Genomic DNA, 22837 nt, shown 5'->3' with positions numbered 1-22837 from the left:
GTAGATTTTGTGTGTGTGTGTGTGTGTGTGTGTGTGTGTGTGTGTGTGTGTGTGTGTGTGTGTGTGTGTGTGTGTGTGTGTGTGTGTGTGTGTGTGTGTGTGTGGCCTAGCATTACTATACTTTTGGGGACCTAAATCTGTTTACACAGTCACGTGCGGGGACTCGCCTCCCTTATGGGGACAAATTGGAGGTCCCCATAAGGGGAATCATTAATTTTAGGGTTAGGGTTAGGCATGTGTTGGTTATGGTTAAGGTTAGGATAAGTCTCCAGGAAATGCATGTAAGTCAATGTAATGTCCCCTGAAGTGATGTATACATGGTGTGTGTGTGTGTTGTGTGTGTGTGTGTGTGTGTGTGTGTGTGTGTGTGTGTGTGTGTGTGTGTGTGTGTGTGTGTGTGTGTCTGAAGTGTGTGCCACAGCTGCAGCAGGTGTGTATGACTGGTGGCAAATAGATTGGTACATATGTAAATACTAAAGACACATTTGCAGATTTAGAACATTTTAATTTAACAAACTCAAGAGGGACAAACATTGGATTCAAGCATTTGCCACACAGTACATTTGAATTGAAATTGTCACAAGTGTCAGTTTTAATAACCCAACTTTGTATAAGACTGACTCAGAGACTTAATCATTATAAACACGTTTATTGTTACCATATTTTTGGAACAATCACAGCTACCTTTCAATGCAGTTCATTTTGAGTCATTCATGAGAACTTTACATTGGAAGCCCTGCAGTACAGCAGATCCAGACAGAGATCTCGGAATGTGACCTTATGGTTTCTTTCCAGCTTGTTTGTTGATCACTCTCTGCTTTGTGTTTAATGGCTGTGACTTCTTTGCTTCCCTGCCACAGTTTTCTGAAAGAGACCAGACATATTGTTCATTACGCAGCATGAGAAAAGCGGACGTTTGTCTGGGTGTGTCTGACAGCAGGGGAGGAGTGTTTACCTGGATGTTTTGCTTCTGGTTTGATGCAGATTGAAGCCAAGCTGAAGAGGGAGACGATGAAGAAGGCGAAGATGATGAAGGTAAGCTCAAAACCGTTGAACGGCAGCGCCATCTACACAACTAGCAAACACAAAGCACGTCATTACATTATGTAACATCTCCACACTACGATGCCTGACACAGAAACTAACAAATCATATTCTGTGATCCTATTATGTTGACTTTGTTTATGCAAAAATAGTCTAAAAGAGATAAAGGAGGGATACTTCTTAATCTTTTTATATTTAAAAAGTAGCAGTTTACATAGTGGCATACATTCCTTTACATTCTGTAAGTCGGTCATGAATCAACCCATGGACAGATCTATTTTAATAGGTTTCTATTGGCTTAACTGTCCTTCAGAAATTAAATAGTTGTCTTGCTCATTCCATATTGCAAACATGTGCATATGAAGTTTTTCCAATATGCATTAATTAAAAGTCTTACATATAATCCAAGCATGATATGTTTGCATTTAGCAACATTTAGGATAAAGTTACTTAAATATGTATAACGTAATGTAAATATTGCTCAATGAATGATCTAGGGCTCGGAGATGATTCAATATGATCATTTATTGTCTTCCAATGAAATAATAGGAAATCGTACAGCAAGATATCTTGATAAACAATTACATTTACTTGATTAAAGTATTACCAGGCAAAATCCGTTTTCATCTAAACTGATGTAAAAACCAATTAAATTATTGCATCACAATTTACTTTATCACTCAAACAAACTGGAATGTCTAGTTGTTTTGTTTGGTTTTGTCTTTGCACGTGCAACCAAACCAGTTATATCCTTGCACATGTCAACCAAGAATGTGCTGCTGGGAATGTGTTACTAAACTACTTTCTCCACTTAACAAATCTGAGAGGTGAGCAACGCACAGAAAGATTGCTACTGGCTCAAACACATGTAGGAACATTAGGACTTTACTTGTATGGAACTCATATTAAACTACAGCTTATTCTGTCAATAAACTAAACAAAAATAACTCAAATAAATGCATTTCTCTGCACATATGCCAATGTTTTGCATACGTAAAAATATGTATTTTATAGCATTACTGTTTACACACAGCTTGAGGTGCAGTAGCATGTAGCTTCCACCAGAGGGCATCACATCCTTGCTTTTTGTAACTAAGTCAGTCATTTGTTTTTTTATAATGAATCATGCTTTCCAGTCTACATATCCTGCTCAGTTGTATCAGTTTACCATATTTGAACTCATAATTAGTCTCTGTTTACATTAAGGATAATTACTTACGTTCTTGATAACACTTTGTGGCTTTATTTCATTACAGAATCTTCTTCTCATTCAGCCTGAAACCTTGGAACAATCTACTTCACTTAATCTAAGCAGTATCAGATACTGTGTTTAACAATCACAACCCTAAGAGATGCACTACAGTATCATCGTATGAGTGACCGGTTGGAGGCATAAATAAAACATTTGGGGTTGAAATCAAAGAAAAAAGTTGAGTGACAGAAGTTTGTTGAAATGTTCAGGTTAAGTTTACTTCACACATTTCTTTAAATTCAGTGTATTTTGGGATCAGACCTTTAACCTGACCATATTAAACTACCTGAGCCGGTATCAACGTCACACCATGCAGTTATATCATCACTGCCAGACTGAATGATTCATATTGGCCTGTGGTTCACACACTTCTAAATCTAAATCTTCTAAATCTTCTAAATCTGCTCATGCTGCGTAAGCTCCACCGATTGATCCTTGATGTCTGAAAACCACCTAAACCCTTCCAGCACACGTTTTTTGTCTGAACTAGATTTCCTACAGAGAGATTAAACAAGAAAAAGAGGGTTTAGAGACTTACCTGTAGGAAAAATCTTAGCAGGTATTTCCAGATCTGAACTTCAAAATAAAATCCCTTCTTTGTGTCCTCACATCACCGCGATTTCAAAGAGCAAGGAAAGCAGCGGTGACGATCGTCATTCAACAGTTTTCAGACACAGGCGTTTGTTTATTTGACTTTTTTACTGTGTAACATCTAGGCCACTCCTTTATTTGTGCCTCATCCTGGAAACAAGTCATACTGGATCCTGTAACAAGGTCCACAGACATACACACACACTCACACATACACACATACACACATTCACTGGTTACCATTTAGACTTTGTTCTGAGAACTGATAACACACACACACTCACTCCCTCTCACACATTGCTTCGACTGATATGTCCTCATAAAACACTCGACAAGTAAAAAGAGACCTCTGCTGCCCTCTGAAGTTTTTCATTCTCAGTCTTGAAACTCGAATCAGACGATCTGCTCCTCACTCTGTGCTCGTACAGTCATCTCTAATGGAGAAAATAATAAAGGAGTCACTCAAAGAATAGAAATATTTGATTAAATCATTATATAATGTATTCATAAAATATGTAAAGATATATCGTAAACAATTATTAATGTTGTGTGTGAATATCTCCAGTAAAAGCTGGGTGTACATTTGAGTTAAGATCATTTTAAAGATGTTTTAATACATTACATTCATTGTTTTTTCCAATTCAAAGGAATTGGAAATCAAGTTCACTGATGTTAGGAAAAGAGAGAAACAAACAGTTATATGAAAAGGAAATAAATTAGACTTTAAAGGAGATCTTTGGATATAATTAAGGATGGGAACTTATAAAGCATTGAATGGTTTAGGCCCAAAATACATTTCTGACCTCCTGCTAAATTATGAGTCAGAACTAAACATGGAGAAGCCGCGTTCAATTATTATGCTCCGAATATCTGGAACAAACTCCCAGAAACCTGCCGGTCCGCTGCAACTCTGACTACTTTTAAATCCAGGCTGAAGACTTTTCTTTTTGCCGCTGCTTTTAATTGATATATTCATATCTTAAACTGCACTGTAAGTTTTATTATCTTTGCTTTTTAATGCCATTTTCTTAATGTCTTTCATTTTTGTAAAGCACTTTGAATTGCCTTGTGTTGAGTCCCCCCAAAGGTAGTTAAAGTCCCCTCGTAGGTGGTTAAAGTCCCCTACAGTACGTGTGCCGTTTTGGTTTCAAGACCCTGGTTCGCGGAGGACACCAAAAAAGTCCTAGAAAAGACAAGTTAAACTTAACTAATGTGCATTTAAAGAAAAGAGGAATAGTTTTGGCGAAAACTAAAAGGTACCATGGGGTACACGCAGTGGTCGCCAACCAGTCGATCGCGATCGACCGGTCGGCCGCGAGTGTGGTGCGGGTAGATCGCGGACCGTTAAAAAAAAAAGTAACAAAAGAAAGAAAAATGTAATTAAAATAATAATGTTTGAAAAATACGTTTTAACTAAAAGGTACCATGGGGTCAGATTATAATTTTCCAAAGGGGGGTTCGTTTAGCATGAAACACTTGAAATAACTAAAGGACAAGTTAAACAAGAAAGTAGAAAGAAAGGTAGGTGATAGAAAACTATTTCTGCTAAAAAGATATCAATGATTGAGAGTCAGTGCTAAACATTTCAGGTGTGTGTATCTCACACTGCACTGTAACTTTAATTCATGTATCTTTGCTTTTAAATGAGTGTTTTTAAATGCCATTTTATATATATGTTTCTTAATGCTATTAATGTCTTTCACTTTTGTAAAGCACTTTGAATTGCCTTGTGTTGAAATGTGCTATATACTAGGGCTGTGCAATTAATCGTATTTTAATCGCGATTACGATTATGGCTTGCGACGATTATGAAAACAGCATAATTGACAAAATACGATTATTTTGCTGGGTGCGCTTTCGCCCCTCCCTAAAAGCCCACTCGGCCACGTGGGAGTGACATGTGTTGTGAGTGTTCAGCGCGAGCGAAGATGTCAGAACAAGAGCAGCAACTCGTTAAAAAGAAGGGTCAAACTATTTCCACTATTTGGCTTTCAGGAGTCCGACGTGGAGCAAAATAAAGTACAGTGCAGGATTTGTTACCAGATTGTGTTGGCACCACACGCTAACACAACCAATCTCTTTAATCATCTGAAATACAACCACAAAGTGCAATACGACCGGGGCGATAATACAACAAAAGCAGATGCCGCTCGACTTCACAGTCATCGATTCAGGACGCATTGTACAGAGCAACGGCCTACGCGACGAGCTCGCAGAGACACAGAGATATTACAGGTGCCATTACATTTCACATCGCTAAAGATAGTTAGCACTGTTAGCAACCAGGGCTTTAAGCAACTTGTCAACCAACACGTTGGACAAGCGTTACGCGATGCCGTCTCGGTATTATTTCAGCAGGTCTGCGCTGCCTGCACTATATGACAAATGCCGTGGGGAAGTTGAGAGAGATGTGGCTTCAGCTGACTACTTTGCTACCACAACAGACCTATGGTCTAGCCCAGGGGTGCCCAACCAGTCGATCGCGAGATGTGTCTAAAAATAGAACAACAATATTCTGTTTTATATCCTGTAACATAATCTTCCTGTGCCAGAATAATGTACTTGAACGCATCAAAGCTTTGTGATTGGCCGGCGTCACCCCATGTGTCGGGGCGTGGCTGAGGGTCTTCAGTACAGGTGGCAATATTGTCACCTGCCTGCGCTCATCTCTGAAACCAGACCATGTAAACAGGCTGGTATTTCTTGCAAAACATCTTTAAGAGATGACATGAGCAGCCCTACCAGCATTTGCCATGGTGGCCTAAACATTTTTATTTGGTCTTAAATTGTAGTTCAACATTTATTTCCTGTTACTTCTGGACCATGACGGTTGGCCAGCCTTCAACGTTTAACTGAGTGGAATATGTTGAATATGTTTTACCAAAATGTTGGCTATATGTTAAGGAGTTTTCAGTAGGTTGTGACAGTGCACTGCAACATATTGGATTTAATTTATTTTGGTCTCATTTATTTTTATTTATCATATTAATATATGTTTAGTATGGTTTTGGAAGTGCGCTCCAACATATTTGTTGATCTTGTTTATTGGTAAAATATTATTTGTTTTAAAGTTCAATAAATGGTCAATGAATAATCGTCAAAATAATCGTGATATCAATTATTGACCCAAATAATCGTGATTATGATTTTTGCCATAATCGCACAGCCCTACTATATACATAAACATGCCTTGCCTTGCCTATAACACATGTAATATCATGATGGTCTGATACATATAAACAGAATGCTGAACAAATTTCAGTTTCAGGGAAAGTTGAAAGAGCACTCTTGTGTTCTGTTTCAAAAAGAGGGCTCAAGTTTAAAACCAATTAAACATTTTGGTTGATTAAAAAAGCCACTGGTTAAAGGTGGGGTAGGTAAGTTTGAGAAACCGGCTCGAGATACACTTTGTGTTATATGCCATGGAATGCTCTTAACATCCCGATAGCAATGAATATCTTAAGTGCTTTGACAAAAAATCCATAAAACATGTAATCAGTGGAAGCCGTAGCACTGTAAAAAGCACGACCAATCATCTGAGCCGGCCCGGCTAAAGTAACTGGATGGCCTACCTGCCTGTCAGCCTTCCATCTCGTGCACAAACTTATCTCGTGCCCTCATTGGTCATGTGTGCGTTCGTGTGTGTTGGAGGAGGGGCTCTGTAAGGAAGTGGAAGATTTTTTCCGGCTGTGTATTTTCAAATTCTAGCGCACTCGAGCTGGTTTCTCCAAAATTACATACCCCACCTTTAAGATGAATTTCAAATTAACTTCACAATATTTATCACGCTGTAGTTTGCTTTGTTGTTACTTATTGCGTTGTAACTATGTATAATGTATGTGTTTATTGTATTAGGTCTGTACAGTATATTCAATGCACACATTCTTTAGTTTAATTGGTATAATTGTTGTTATACTTCACTATACTTAACATTTATATTAATAGACATACCAACTACAGTCTCAAAATTATCATACATTTGAGTGCTCACCTCTTGACAGTTTTAACAAAAACAATATAACCCTTATGAAGTAAGCTATTTTAGCAGCATTGTTGTATTAGACAAAATCAGATTTTAGCCCTAATGAATTGATTGTGTTTCTCTATTTCTCCCACACCATTAGAAACTTGCATGACAGTGCGAGTAATCTTTAAAATTCATCAATATTTGAAATGCAAAGTGTTCTAAAAGTTAAAAAAATTCCTGCAACAAGTACATGAAAGTGTCTATAAAGTGACTAAATGGTTGTGTGTTTGCAGTCGTACCGTTGGAGTGCACACGTTCCTCAGTGAGAATCCCAGTGAGTGTGAAGAGGGCGAACACGAGGAGAGAGAACCCGATCGTCAGCACCTCCAGCTCAGTGAACGGAGAGGCCATCTACACCATCTGCAGCTGGGAACGCTCCATCTGTGAGTTCAGCACCCGGCACTGCACACTGAATCAAAAAGATTATTATTGAACACTTACCCAGAGTGTGTTACTGGAGCGTTAAGATGCTGGCCATCACACTGCAGCTTCGTGACACACACACACACACACACACACACACACACACACACACACACACACACACACACACACACACACACACACACACACACACACACCACACACACACACACACACACACACACACACACACACTAACCCTCTCTCTCTTTGTCAAACACTTGGTTGAGCTGTGAAAAGCGGACTAACACATCCCTTCTCATGTTCAAGTGAGATCATATGTCCCTTATTATTAATGATGTGTGTGTGTACACAAAATGTACACATTTATTGATTTTAAGTGATTGCTTCCAGGTGGAGATTTTGTTGAGGTGGAAAGTGGGTGATCTTCTATATGCCCACATTCTTTTCTGAAACTTCTCACAGAAGATCAAGTGGCTTTCTAGCTTTCCTGTTTCAATGGAACAGATCTTTGTCTTTCTGAAACCCTCTACTATCTTCTAAACCAGTGATTCTCAAATGGGGGTACGCGGACTCCTGGGGGTACGTTGGGGTACTGCAGGGGGTACGTGAGATTTAAAAAAAAAAAAAAAAAAAAAAAGGTTAATTAAAAAAATAATCTTAGTAAAATAAGTTAAATAGAAAATACAATTTTATATAAAAAATTCCTAGAACCACCAAGGTGGTCCTCATATAAAAATGTGTGTATTGTATTTTATAGTTTTTCACAATTACTTAAATTGAAAAACTCCTTGGAAAAATCTGTTTTATAAAAGTGTTATGTTATTTTTTTTCATGCATAAAATGAAAATATCCTTAGTTTGTTGTAATGCATACCACGAAGGAGTTAATAAATCAAACACTGAGGGAACATCACTATATTGTAATTATTTATATAGGCTTTTTCGATCAAAAATGTTCGGGATCGGTCAGGGGGTACTTGGCTGAGAAAATGTTTCAAAGGGGGTACATTACTGAAAAAAGTTTGAGAAGCACTGATCTAAATAACCACACCTTCCCTAAATGCATGTTAAAAATAATTGCAATCCACAATTGTTGATTGTCTACTGTAGCACTCAGTTGTTTTTTAAAACAAGAGACCACAAAACAAGTGTGTTAGGACTTCCCCATGTGTGTGTGTGTGTGTGTGTGTGTGTGTGTGTGTGTGTATCTGTGTGTGTGTGTGTGTCTGTATCTATCTGTGTGTGTGTGTGTGTGTGTCTGTGTGTGTCTGTGTGTGTCTGTATCTATCTGTGTGTGTGTGTGTGTGTGTGTGTGTGTGTGTGTGTCTGTGTGTGTCTGTGTGTGTCTGTGTGTCTGTGTGTCTGTGTGTGTCTGTGTGTGTGTGTTAGAGATATAAGGGAAGTGGTGGGTATGAGAGGCCGTCTAGCTCACCACTCATACTTGGTCTTACAAACAATATCAGAATCTCACATGTACACCACCAGATTCTTTCACAAACAGTATCATACCGTCTTTAACGTACTGTCATTCCTTCTTCATTTACTATCATACTATCATACATAAATAACTATTCTCTCTCACACACAAAAACAAAATCTCTTAAACGCACCATCATACTCTCGTACACACACCACTATCGTCTTTCACAAACAACTATAATCTAATAGAACATTATAATAGTGTATGTGAAAGAGGATGGTACTATGTGTGTAATCGGTAAACAATGTATGTAAAACAGAATAATAACCTATACAAGAAGGAATAGTATTTCATGTTAATAACAATAGTCATATATGTAAAACAGAATAGCAGTGAATGAAAGGCCGAATAATAGCTTATATGAGAGGTAATAATAGTTAATGTGAATGACTATAGGCCTATATGTATGTGTATAAAACAGAATGATAGGGTATGTGGATAAGAATAGTTATGAGTGTGAGAGAGTATGATTGAAAAGGAAGTGAGTTTGATTGAAAAGGAAATTGGACTAAATTCTCAGTTCTCTTCTGATTGGCTCTACGTTTTTCGTTTGACGGACACCGTCCAAGAAAGGCAGTAGACTAGGCTGCCACTAATTCTCCCTATGCAACCTGAAGAGTAAAAGGGTCAAGTCCGTCAGAAAGCAATGACTGTAAGTCTAAGCCTTACACATACAATGTAAGGATTAGTATCATGTATTGTGTTTATGTGGTGACATTTGGAGATGTTTAAACTCAATGACAAAATGCGCCTCCCCTCTCTCCGGCAGAAACAGGAAATGCCGTAACTGTATGTAACAACGGTTTCAAATCAGCATCTCTTAGACAAAAAATGTAAATTAATAACTCAAATAAAACTCCAAATGTTGTGGAATATTTTCCAAGGCCCATAACTTTGACCCAGTTTATCAGTTCAAACTGTCCTGACTGAGCACACGCACCTTGTAACCTTGGCTGCTGTGCTCAGTGTTCTGTCTCCCTGTTCCTTCCTGTTGGCGTCAGCTGATAGAGGTGTTATGATTCTATGTTCCTGCCTGTTGACGTCAGCTGATAGAGGTGTTATGATTTTATCTTGTTATGCAGCAGTTTGATGATGCTCTCAGAACTAGTTAAATACATGGGTCTGAGGTAGAGTTCTTTAGAATTGACGTGGCAACTCTACCGTGAAGTCAGAACCTCTGGCTCTTGGACTTGTGATGTGAATCTCTCCGGCCGAAACTCCAAATAAACCATCAGTGTTTGACATCAAAGCTCCTGCTCCACCGTGTCTCCTTCCTGAGTCGGTGACTCCCACTGCATTGCTACACAGAAGTTTCCCTTACACCAAACATCTTTAATTGTGTTACTTTTTTGTAAAACTCTTTTAGTTTTAAACCTGATGTTTATAAGCTTCTTAGTTTTTGCAACAGTCTGTAAATATACACAACTTTATAATAAAATGCACACATTTACCTTTTTCTAGACTAAACACAGATGATCCTAAGTTAAAAACATATGAGGTTATCATGAGGTTGTTAACATCGCAGTTTATCAGTGGATGTTTGCTGGAACTACTTGTTAACAGCTTATTTCCTGACGGACACACACAGCGTTGAGACCGGTCAGGTAGAGACCGCTCTCAAGTCAGCACTGATCAGTGGCGGTTCTACGGGGTGGCACGGGGTGGCAGCTGCCACCTCAGAAAAATGCCTTGCCACCCCAGTTGGCATCTTTGTTTTGAAAGAAAAGTTGTGGCTCATCGGACATTTATGAGAGAAAATCTCTAATGTCCGAGTGCAAGTGAATGCAGCACAAGACGCGAGCCTTGCCGATTTCATTTGAACGGAGGGACAGCGCAAAACGAGAAGCATTTCGGATCCAAGTACACAGAAGGAATGAGGTATTTGCTGTCTACAATGACAGAGAAGAGCCTGTCAAGTGTGGCTGTACTCAGCATTGAATCAAAACGCACCATAGCTTTAAATCTTAATAAGTTTGTGAGGCGTTTTTGCTGATCAAGATGGTAATCGCCACATTCAGCTGTTATAGACATGCCAACTTGATGCTCTGCTCACGGATGAGTCGATGAGAATAATAAACTGTTAAGATGATGACCTTACGTGTGTAAACATATTTTTTTCTTTGTTGGGGTCTGCCCCCAAAAAACAGTTTCAAGTCCTGAGAAAGTCAAATAAGATGGTATGTAAAACTACACTGCCCAGCCAAAAGAAAGTAGGCCTAACCACTTTGATTTAACTAGGCCAGTAGGTAAGGGCTTTCCACTGGATAATAACTGCAGCGATGTTTATATTTTAGCTGAATAAACGTTTTTTAACCCTAACTGATGCAGTTAGTCACTTCTTTAATGTTTGTTCTTTCTGATCTAAAGTCAAGGTTGTAACTGTTTGCAATGAAGTTGTGACGCGCTGAACTGTTCTTTTTATTATTTTGATTTATGATAGTAATTACTTGTCTTTCAAATTTGAAGGAGGGTGAGCAAGCATCTTGAGGAACATTCATCATTAACTCCTCCAAAAAATATAGTTTATTTAATAATAACACTGAATATGTGAATCATAACAGTGATTGACAGCTGATAGGAATAATATGATTGTTAATATTATCATATTCATACAGACAAACATTGATGAGACAGTTAATTCATGTACTTATTGCAGCAGTCTGCATAGATTGGTACCCCTGCTGGTCTAAGAGTGAGACAAACTCATTCAGTTATTGTTCAGTTAAAATGCATTAAATTATGTCTGCCACCTTATATATTTATATTTAAGGCTTTACTGATGTGCCACAATAATGTCACCTATGTTATTGAGTTAAAATATCAATATTGTGGCTTTCCAAGTTAACATTGATTGATATGACTGTGATTAAATCAACATATATTTCTGCCAGGGGATGCCACCCCTGAAATTCTCCTGCCACCCTCTTGCCACCCCATGAATAGTTTTCTAGATCCGCCTCTGGCACCGATGCAGACTCGCTGTTTGAGGGCTTGATAGCCCACTCCCGCTCCACACTCGTTGGTTTGGAACAGCACTTAATATGGCGGACCCTCCGCGTGAACGCGCAAATGGAGGGGTAGGGTGTAGAACTATTAACAAAGCACTTATATACTAATAAAGGACTGGCTTATCTAAAGTCCCTCCATGCCCTTGCCCCCCAGTACCTATCGGACATCCTTCACCCACATGCCCCACCCCGGAACCTGCGGTCCTCAGACTCTGGCCTGCTTACCAATCCCCGCACCAAACTGCGAACCATCGGGGATAGAGCCTTCAGTGTGGCAGCCCCCACCCTCTGGAACGCTCTCCCTGCGGAGATTCGCAACATCCCCACACTCGACGCCTTCAAAAGGGCCCTCAAGTCCCATCTGTTTGCCAAGGCTTTCGGCCCCTAAATCGATCTGTTGTTTTGTCTGTCTGACTTTTGTTTTGTTATTTTTGTTTTTGCCCTATTACTTGTAAAGCGACCTTTGGTCCCTTGAAAGGCGCTATATAAATCCAACCTATTATATTATTATTATTATTATTTAGGAGCGGCATTTCAAAACAGTGCACAAACGCTTCGAGACGGAATTCCCTCCTAATTCTGCCCTACGCTGCCAAAAGGGGAGGGACCTGAAAGGACAGCTAAATGCACAGCAGTCCATTTTCACCAGGCCCAACAACGTTCTTGCAAAACACATGAAGTCTTTCAAAGACGGCAAAATTGTGAAAGAAGCTTTCCCTGGAGGCTGCCGACACGCTTTTGGGGGACAGTACAAATAACAGCATTTCAACAGGTTTTTGATATAATAAAAACTCAAGTTAGATACCGTTATTAATCAGCAGTAAGTTTTAGTTTGTTTGAACTTATTCATTATAATTATTGTACAAAATGGTATAAGAATGCAAACATTAAGATCTGTTGTTTAAATTGATTATAGTCTATTATCATTCAGGTTAAGAAACTAGTGTTGCTTGCATTCAATTTTAAAGGCATTTCTTTTTATACTCTACTAAAATGCAACAGAAAAAGGGTTTGATTCTATTAATTTTGTCTTATTATTGCACTTTGGCAGCAGATCTTCAGATCTGAGTTGTCTTATTAGTAAGCCTAATTTATACTTTTGTAGCAACACTATTTTTATATAATGGCAAAGAAAGGGTTCAGAGTCTTTTTTTTTCTTTCTGTGTCATATGTGGCAGCACTGTTCAATGTTTCTTGAAAACATTACCCACTGTAGTATGCAGCGACGTGCAGTCAGGGGAGGCAGGGGAGGCAGAGCCTCACCTGTCATACTCCAATGTAACGGAAAAACAACTAAAGAAAAACTGAATAGTAATAATAATAAAATGTCTCCACTGATCTGTGTTGTAAATGTGATTTATGTATGATTCCAATCGCTTTTTATAGTCAAAATCAGCAAATTTGTGAGCTCCGCTACAACTACGGGTAGCGATGAGAAGTGAGGCAGGGACGAGCTCTGCCTCTCGTAAGCCCACAGTAACTGGCTGGAGCGCGGGCACTTATTTTGTGAGCGCGCTCAAGCCATTTATCCGAGTATTATATCTGAAAGAGTCAGTGCCTCACCAGCCATGAACCTCACCGCACTTCACTGGTAGTATGTGACGTGTGAATAAACTCCAACTCTGTATCAACAACACTGTTGTGTAACTTCAGTTAAATACTTGTATGTGTGTGTGTAGATTAGAAAGAGGTAAGATAAAGGATCTGCAGTATTTTAATGAAGTATTAATCGTACAAAGGTCAGTTGTATACAAGTAGAAGTGTGTATTTACCTGGTAGTAGGCTGTCAGTAATGGCTACACCTCTCTATTTGGACTGGTAGATCTTGGCAGACTGGCAACTTTAAAAGTAGCTCTCGGTTCCAAAAAGGTTGGGCACCCCTGAGTGAGTGAGTGAGTGAGTGAGTGAGTGAGTGAGTGAGAGAGAGAGAGAGAGAGAGAGAGAGAGAGAGAGAGAGAGAGAGAGAGAGAGAAGCTAGCTGCACTAACAGATAAGGGAGCTGTTTGTTCCACAACAATTATTATAGTTATAAAAAAACAAGAGAATAAAGGAAAAACAGTTATAAAATACTATATGACAGTAAAACAAGAATGCAGTTTGAAAGGTGAGTGATTTGTAAAATATCCATAAAGAAAAAGAACATCTGATTATAGTTGTGTTTCATATGGATGTTGAGAGATGTATCCATAGCTCTCAAAGTGCACCAGATCGATGCTTTTAACTTCAATATTTAAAAAAAAATCTTCCCGGGGGAGCATGCCCATGGACCCCCCTAGCGGAGGTGAGGTCCGCTCCCCACTCGTAAAAAATAGCACTTTACGCCTGCTTATATGCCGTGAGCTGATTATCGAGCCTTCATTGTAACAGTTGCGGGTGTACTGTGTGTTTGCATGCATGTAGAACATTCCACTGTAGCCAAGGCCGGATTAGAACCTCAAGGGGCACTGAGCACTCATGGCCCCCCCCCCCCCAACCCACCTGCAGTCTGTTTGCAGGAGTTTTATCTGGCTCTGTGCTGACTAAAGCCCTAAACTGGATCAGCTCATCTCCTAATGACTTATCCAAGTCAGTAGGATATGATGAGGAGAGAATATTGGCCCGTCTGCGGAGATCAGTGTCATCACAGCACATGTCAAATAGGACTCCAAAGTGATCATTTATTTATATCATCCAGGCGTTTGCTAAGTCCTGAGAGCAACCTGTCAATAATTACATTGAATGTCTCAACCTGGAATTGTTTACAGCCAGTCAGTACCACCTCATGCTCCACTGTCTCGTCATCAAATACTCGCTAGCAACAACATCCTCCGTAACCGCCGCCACTGTTCCTTGTGGTTGTTGCTGGCCTATTTCGTCACTTTTTGCTTTTTTTAAAAAGCTATTTATTGTTGGCACATTTTTTAATGCAGCCACCACTCTCTCTTCTTTTTCTTTCTTTTCGCAGCCCTGCTGGGCGTTTGGCTACCGGCACCATACATTTTTTCTGCTCACGTGACAAAATGTGACATGAGTGAGGGTGGGGCTGTGATTCGGCTTTACACCGCCACCGCGTAGTAATAAAGTTGAGCGCATACATAGTGAGACCTACAGTACAGAGACGGTTTAGACAATTTAATTAATTATTAATTAATTAAGCTGTGTTATTTATAGCGAAGAGTGAGTGTCATTTAAAACAATGTATGATGAGTGAGGTTGTGCCCGAAAAAGAAAAAAAAATAATAAGAAGAAAAAAAGAATTTTTTTTTTTTTTTTTTCCATCTTGTCGCTGAGGGCTCTCTTTGCTCAAGGGCCCCTGGGCACTTGGGCCCAGGTTGCCCATATGGTTAATCCGGCCTTGACTGTATAGTCCCTGGTGCTCGCGCTTTTGTGCGTGCTCTATAGTGCCCCGTAATAGTGTTCACTGGAGTCCAGCACCTCAGAACCCCCACTCAAAATACCTTCCCGCGCCTCTGACACTTAGTGTAAATCTGTGTATGTTACACTTGCACGTATGAGATCATTAAGTGCCTTGTATCTTCTTTTTTATAGTTTCACTCCGATTTAATGTCAGTGGACTGCAAATAATTCAATAAAGGAGCATGGCTGCTCATTCCCTTGCTCTCAAAAGAGTTTGGCTTGCTGTTTAATCTATGTTCACACTGAGACAGTACAACACATAGAGATAACAGTACACCTATTGTGTAAGTGCATACAAGCAGGTCACACAGTATGATCACAAATAGATAAACTCTGTTAAAAATCTGTTTTTATTAAGAAGTATACAGGCTGCATGTGTTCTCAGCCTTGGAGAAACTTGACATGTTTTGGTACATGTGTCTGAACCCATGGGCGTCGCAGACATTATATGAGGATGGGACAAGTCCCCCCCACCTTTTAAAATGATTATTTTAGACCCCCCCCACTTTTACTATGCGGAAAGTCCGTGAATCGGTCTATCCACTCGCCACTCGTTGTAGAGCGCTGTGTCAGTGCTTCATTATCAAATCCATTCCACTTGCTTATTGTGAGAATGCCCATTCATCCATCCATCTTCTCCCGCTTATCCGTGGTCGGGTCGCGGGGGTAGCAGTTCCAGCAGAGAGCTCCAAACTTTCCTTTCCCTGGCGACATCAACCAGCTCTGACTGGGGGATCCCAAGGCGCTCCCAGGCCAGCGAAGAGATATAATCCCTCCACCTGGTCCTAGGTCTACCCCTTGGTCTCTTCCCAGCTGGATGAGAATGCCCAAATCAATGAAATTCCCTACCATGTTTTCACTGCTACTTTGTACCAAGGCAGATTCTCAGAGCTGTACACATGAGCCGTAGGCCTACACATGCTGCGTTTTTTGTGTAGCTGTGTCATTAGTTGTAAAATCATTTCCACGCTGCGAGGCTCCGGCGAACAGTTCACGAGCGTGCTCCACTAGCACCCGGATATAAGGCGCTGTTATTAAAGAGGTGAAGGGAGAGTCCTCTCCTGTCAGACTGAGAGGCTGATAACTACAGCTCAGTGAGGTAAAGGACTCTCTGAGTGTTTAGATAGTTCACTTTAGTCTAGTAGTGGCTCTCAAACGGTTTGGTAAACATTTATGTAAATAAGTATTTCCAAGGCACACCTTTATATGATCATTATAGTTGTAAAAAACAAGGGAATAACAGGTATGAAATAATTCCAACTCATACTATAGGACAGTAACACAAAAATACAGTTTAAAAGGGGAGTGATTTGTAAAATATGCATAAAGAAAAAGTAAATCTGTTTACAGTTCTGTTTCACATGGGTGTCCATAGATTTAGTCCCTCATGTTGCTCTCAAAGTGCAGCAGATTGATGCATTTAACTTCAACATTAAAAAAAAAAATCTTCCCCGGACCCCCCTAGAGGTGAGTTCCACCACCCGCCCTTGCTTGAAATTTGACGTGGTGTTTTCAAGGTTGGGAAAGTGCTTGAATTATGGGAATGGTGCTTGAAATTGAGATAAAGTGCTTGAAAATGTAAATGCTTTACTTTTACAATAAATTGCTATCTGACTGAATAGTTCGCTTTTTAGATTAAAAGAAAAATAATTGCTTCGCTTCTACATAAAACAGCTCCGCTGCACCTTTCCGCGCTATGCGCGCGACCTGCAAGTGTTTGTGTTATGTGTGAGCTGGGCATTCTGATGAGCGTGATAGATGACTGTGTGCCAGGAGGTTTCAACGAGCGTTGGCTAGCAGAAGACAAATACAAGCCATGGCTAAGACGAGGGTCAAGCCCACGAGTAGCCTCCTGCAAAGTTATGCAACATAACGACGGGAGAGTCTGCGCTGACGAGCCATGAAAGGTACGCCGTAGTTGAGCATTTTAGATTAGGCTAACGTTGCATGTTACGTTTGTTGAAGCTAACGTTAGCGAGCTGAATAGCGAACTCGATTGAGGGATAATAATAATAATTGCAGGGGACAATCATTTCAGAGGAGCGTACCTATGTTATGTGCGTTACAGTCGCCATCCTGTGGTGTTCAGAGGATGAAGCACTCACGGTATTTCGTGTTATAGTCACGAAATATAATCTATTGATTCGACACAGAGCGATTTTGAAAGCAATGTATTTCTACTGGTATTATGTTTCGTGCCTAAACCAAATGTGACTTGCTCTATCGAAATCAGTCACATTGACACGAAGACACATTTTCGTTTGTATTACTGGTCTGGGGGAAGCTGTGTGGTCTGTGTGTTTGTGTATTTTTGCGTTTGTGTACCGGGGAAACACTCACAAGAAACACCGACTGTTGCTTGCTGTGACGTTACATTAGTCCGTTCTCTGCTTGTAATTATGCCGAAGCTTCAAAGTTGTATTTATCATCTACATTTGCCGAAACAAGTTTAATATTCTGAAAGCCAATACTTTGTTTATTTGAAAACATGAAAACAAACTGTCTTTTATATAAAATTGAAGTATTATACAAGTAAAACTACATGTTGCTTTAATCCCATGTAATTGTAGAATTAACACAGTCTTCCTTTGCAGATGTCTAAGTCAGGTGTCTTGAGTAGTCAAAATTACCTACAAATCATTGTACACATTTGTACATATTATTTTCCACTTGTTACCATTGTGAGTCTATTTTTATGCAGCTCTGCGTGATTTTGTGGCTACAATTCAGGCTAATACACTACTAGAGGTGGAATAAGTACTCAGATATTGTACTTGAGTAAAAGTACATGTACTCAGATCTTGTAGTGAAATTATAAGTACTCAGATATTGTGCTTGAGTAAAAGTTGAAGTACTCAGGTCTTGTACTTGAGTAAAAGTTGAAGTACTCAGATCTTGTACTTGAGTAAAAGTAGAAGTACCAGAGTGTAGGAATACTCTGTTACAGTAAAAGTCCTGCATTCAAAATGTTCCTCAAGTAAAAGTAGAAAAGTATTCTCATCAAAATATAGTGAAAGTAGCGACAGTAAAAGTAGTCATTGTGCAGATTGGTCCATTTCAGAATAATATATATGATGTGTTTTATAATGATTGATCATGAAAGTGTTCTCAAAGCTGGTGAAGGTGCAGCTAGTTTGAATGACTTTGTATACTGCAGGGTAGCTTGTGGATTTACTCCAGGTGGAACTAAAGTCTGATTTAACACTTGATTAGATTTCACATCATTCATCCACATCTGTGAAGTAACTAAAGGTATTAAATACATGTAGTGGAGGAAAAGTACACCATGTACCTCTGACTTGACTTGACTGCCAACCTAAAAGTACCTCAAAAATAGTAATCAATAATGTATTGAAAAGTTATTTGGCTGATTGTTTTATATTGGCTCAGACAGGTTATATGGGACATACAGATGGGTCACTCATTTTGAAATATTAAACTTAGTTTTCTTTTCTTTAATTTTTCATCCTCGTGTAGAATGCTATCACGAAACACACATTTGGTTGTTTATCGCATAAAGAACGTCTGATTTAATGTGAGGTAGGGAAATAATCATTTGAGTATGTGTATATAAATATGTAATTTACAACAGCTGTAAGATGCTTGAAAAGCTGGGAAATGCACCTTGAAAATGCTTGAAAAGTTCTTGAATTTGACTTTGGAAAAGGTGTAAGAACCCTGAGTAGGGAACCTGTTCAGGTCAATTAGAGTCAAACTACTAGCTTATTGGTTATGAACAAGACTTCACTTTAAAATAGGGAACATATTCTTAGATAGAAATACCTAATTTTGAGTTATTTAGACTTAATTAACACTTATAGTTTCATGTCTTGTTCCATAAGAAGAGATCATATTTGTTAAGTGTTATCATGGGAGAATTACTATTATTGTGGTACTACTGCCTTATTAGCAGGGCTGCACATAACTGGTGCGCAGGTGCGCATGCGCACCTCCGCCAAAAAAAGAGCACCGGGTCATTTGAAAAAAGGCGCATTTGCGTACCAAAATTGAGAGAGAGGGAGAAGAGAGAGAAGAGAAAAGAGAGAGAGATATTTGCGAGTTGCATATGAACCACGTAGCACTGGTGTTATAGATGTTCGCCTAGGGCGCCAGATCTGTGGAGGCGCTGCGCTGGCAGTTCTGGGAGGGAAAAAAACATTTTTGACCGTTGGTGCTCATCCTAATTTTCGGCCTTGATGTAACAACATTCATAATTAAGTAAATGTAACACCCTTTTCACCCCGGTTACACGTTTCATTTGCCCTGTACGATGGGCGCTGTAAGTGATGAAAATGGGTGATGTTGGTTTATCTGGCGCCCGCAGCTCACAGCCAAAATGTGAGTGAGCGAAGGAGAGAGAGAGAGAAGTGCGCACCGCCCGGTACCGGCGCTGTTGTTATTAGAATCTGGTGCTAGCTGCTCTAACGGATATAAGAAGAAGATGTTTCTACAATGATGTGGAGGGAGAGTCCTCTCCAGTCAGACCGAGAGACTGATACTACAGCTCAGTGAGGTAAAGGACTCTTGAGTGTTTAGATAGTTCACTTTAGTCTAAGTTCAAACAGTTTGGTCACAATTTATGTAAACACATATTTCCAAGGCACTCCTTTATAATTATTGGGATAAACAGGTTTGAAATCATTCCAATGCATACTATAGGACCAGGGGCGGATCTACGGGGGGGCAAGGGGGGGCAGCTGCCCCCCCCCACTGTAGAGCCTTGCCCCCCCAGCTGCCCCCCTAACTTTTCTTTCCCTAAAACTGTACTAAAACAAACCTACACTATTTCCACAAGCTTCTCAAGCAACAAAACAAGCATTACATTAGTTAAAAGTGAATCATTTTAAATATAATTTTAGGCCCGTTAAAAACGCAGATACGGCCCTGCATTAAACTGCGGAGCGGCATTCACACAGACCGCGGCTCACACCGCTGCAGAGAGGGAGCGAGCTGTCCCAGCACCTATGGATCAGCTTCCCCTGGGAGCATTTCCCTTTCCACTAGTTTTGTTTTTACTAAGGACGAGAGCTTGAAACTAAATATTAATAAAACGCTGCCGTTTGAATCGATAGCGTTTAACAGACGGGCGCTGTTTGGGGCGTTACGTTACAAAATACTACGCAGACAGCGTTAGCTGGGAGATCGATCACTTTGCTAAACTACGCGGTAGCCTACTATTACATCCACGTAAACTACACATCACAGCCATGAGGCCAGATCAATGAAACCAGGATACATCCTTTACTGTAAAAACTGGATCCAAACACAGCTGCCTGTGTGCGCTTGATCAATGCTTTCTGATGTTATATGATATGCTACATATTAGCTAGGCTACATGGCCCTAACGTGTAAAGTTATACAAGCATTTGTACCAGTGCTTTTCACAAGTAGACTCTTGCAGGCCAGAGTATAGGAGTGATTCAACAACAACAACAAAAAGACATATGAGAAGTGATCAGGACGAACAGAAAGAGGAAAAGGAAAAGAGAGTTCACTGAAGAGACCAGGAGGGTCAGAGCAGGAGGAAGAGGAGGAGATGAAGAGACCAGGAGGGTCAGAGCAGGAGGAGGAGATGAAGACATTAGTGAAGAAGAAGAAATGTATGTGAGGAATAACGATGAAGTGTCAGAAAGAGGGACAGAGGCAGGGATCAGGAGGCAGATGAAACTCCAGCTGGACCACATGGTATGTTCTTATTCTCCTTACATATTCCATTACAGCAGCACAATCTAGCAGCTCTTAGTATTGACAAATATTGATTGAAATGTGTTGCTGCACAGGTCACCTGTAGCTCTCTGAAGAGATGGGTGATGTCATTTGTGTACTTAATTATAAGTTGAAATGTTGAGTTTGTCAATCTTAATCTGAAAATACAAAAACTGAAATATAGGTAAGAGAAGAAACGGACACTTTTGTGATGTAATTCCCTCAATGCAGATCACACATGGACTGATCCATTATTTTAATAGGAGGGTAAATGGTATGGCGTGACAGGGTTGAAACAAACTGAGGGACAATATTGCAATTTCATAGATAATTCAAGTATTTTTTCAGAATTTATTTTTGATCAGTTAAAGTTGACAAGCATATGATTATATTAGCAGCAACATTTTGGGATAATTGGCCATTTTGATTTGTTTAATATTAAATTAATATGTAATAATGCTTAGTGAGGACATGCAAATATGTCTGTCTAATACTAAGAAAACCAATTTTTTAAAACACATTGTAATGCACAAAAACCTGTTCCATTAATTCATTGCTTTACAAAATACATTTTGTAGTTTCCTTTCATTTAAAATGGTTGAGGTAAGCTTGGGGGACTCAAAGGGCACCCGATTGTTTGTCTGAACACCTTGTTTCTCTTGTGCATTAAGAACACTTGTGTTAGGGCATGAATTAACAATAAATAGGTTATATACAGTATAAAATACCACGTACTGTCCGCCCTCCCATGCCACCCTGGCATGACCTCTTGCCCCCCCCATGTAAAATGTTCTAGAACCGCCACTGTATAGGACAGTAACCAAAAAATATCCTTTAAAACTGTAAAGATAAAAAAAAAATGCATAAAAAAATGTTAAGGTAAAATAAGATATGAATGAACAACACAAATAAAATAAGTTACATTCATTTCTTATTGGCTATGGTAGGTTATTGGTTATGTTCACATACTTATTTGATTACATCCACTTGTCTAAGATGACAACAGAGACTTTCGACCCAAAACCAGCTGTTGACTTGTGGATGCAAGCAGCTAATCGCAGACTCAACCAGAGAGAAAGAAGTAGGCCTACATCATCAGCTACCATGTCTGACAGAGAGGAAGACAGTGAGGAGAACAGTCAGGAGGGTAGTGATGACAGCTTGTAGGATTACTGGTCGTGCTAATGTTGTCCTGTGTTCACCTCTGCATGTGTGTTCTGTGTTCACCTCTGCATGTGTGTTCTGTGTTCACCTCTGTGTGTTCAGTGCCGTGTGTCTGGCAAATAAAGTCAAGACCCCCTCAAAAATTACGGTTTATTTCATTTTAAGGATGAGCACCAAGCAACATCTCCAGGTGCTCCTTTGAGAACCAGGGCAAAAAAGTTATGTGCACCCCTGCTTATTAGGCCCATATTGAGCATATTAAGACCAAACTACTTCCTTACTTGCAATAAATAAGCACCAATTAGAGGGTTATTGAGGAAAAACTATCAACTATTACTATTAGAAAAACTATCAACTATTACTTGTAGAATACGGTCATGTAGAATAAGGCATTAATAAGTGTTATATAATGACTAATAAAGAGCCATATACTGCTAATATGCATGTTAATTAACAACTAGTTGATGGTGAATTTGTGTACCTTAATATAAAGTGTTAACAAAAGTTCTTATTGCAGCTCAAATTGAGCTAGCAATGCTCTGAGCAGCTTCAGGCTTTGTTTTCAAGGCTGTAAACCAGTCAAGGAATGAATATTTAAACTGGATTCCTGTTGGATCAACCTGACTTCCTTTTAAAGTATACTCTCACAAACAGTACCATGTCCTCTCACATAAACTGTAATAAGCTCTCAAAAACACAAGCATTGTCTTTCACATACAATATTATTCTCTCACACACACACACACACACACACACACACACACACACACACACACACACACA

At 39.6% G+C, this 22837-nt stretch overlaps 1 protein-coding gene and 1 long non-coding RNA gene across 2 annotated transcripts in view; one reads left to right on the top strand and one right to left on the bottom strand.

The window, feature by feature from the left end:
• Positions 1–822: 822 nt before the first annotated feature.
• LOC117556080 lies at positions 823–13622 on the bottom strand. The gene is made up of 5 exons (XR_004570493.1): positions 13561–13622; positions 7154–7323; positions 2835–3321; positions 956–1075; positions 823–864 (listed from the first exon to the last, which is right to left on the bottom strand). It is a non-coding gene; the product is annotated as an uncharacterized LOC117556080 (long non-coding RNA).
• march1 (membrane-associated ring finger (C3HC4) 1) overlaps positions 7183–22837 on the top strand; it is a 37612-nt gene continuing 21957 nt past the window's right edge. Inside the window, exon 1 of the mRNA XM_034231223.1 lies at positions 7183–7297. The gene's annotated coding sequence lies outside the window, so the exon portion shown is untranslated. The remainder of the gene's footprint in view (positions 7298–22837) is intronic.

Source organism: Gymnodraco acuticeps, unplaced genomic scaffold (genome assembly GCF_902827175.1).
Source record: "Gymnodraco acuticeps unplaced genomic scaffold, fGymAcu1.1, whole genome shotgun sequence".
In the NCBI taxonomy this organism is placed as follows: Eukaryota; Metazoa; Chordata; class Actinopteri; order Perciformes; family Bathydraconidae; genus Gymnodraco; species Gymnodraco acuticeps.
Note: the sequence above shows the minus strand (reverse complement) of the source record. Positions and strands in the feature narration are given on the sequence as shown.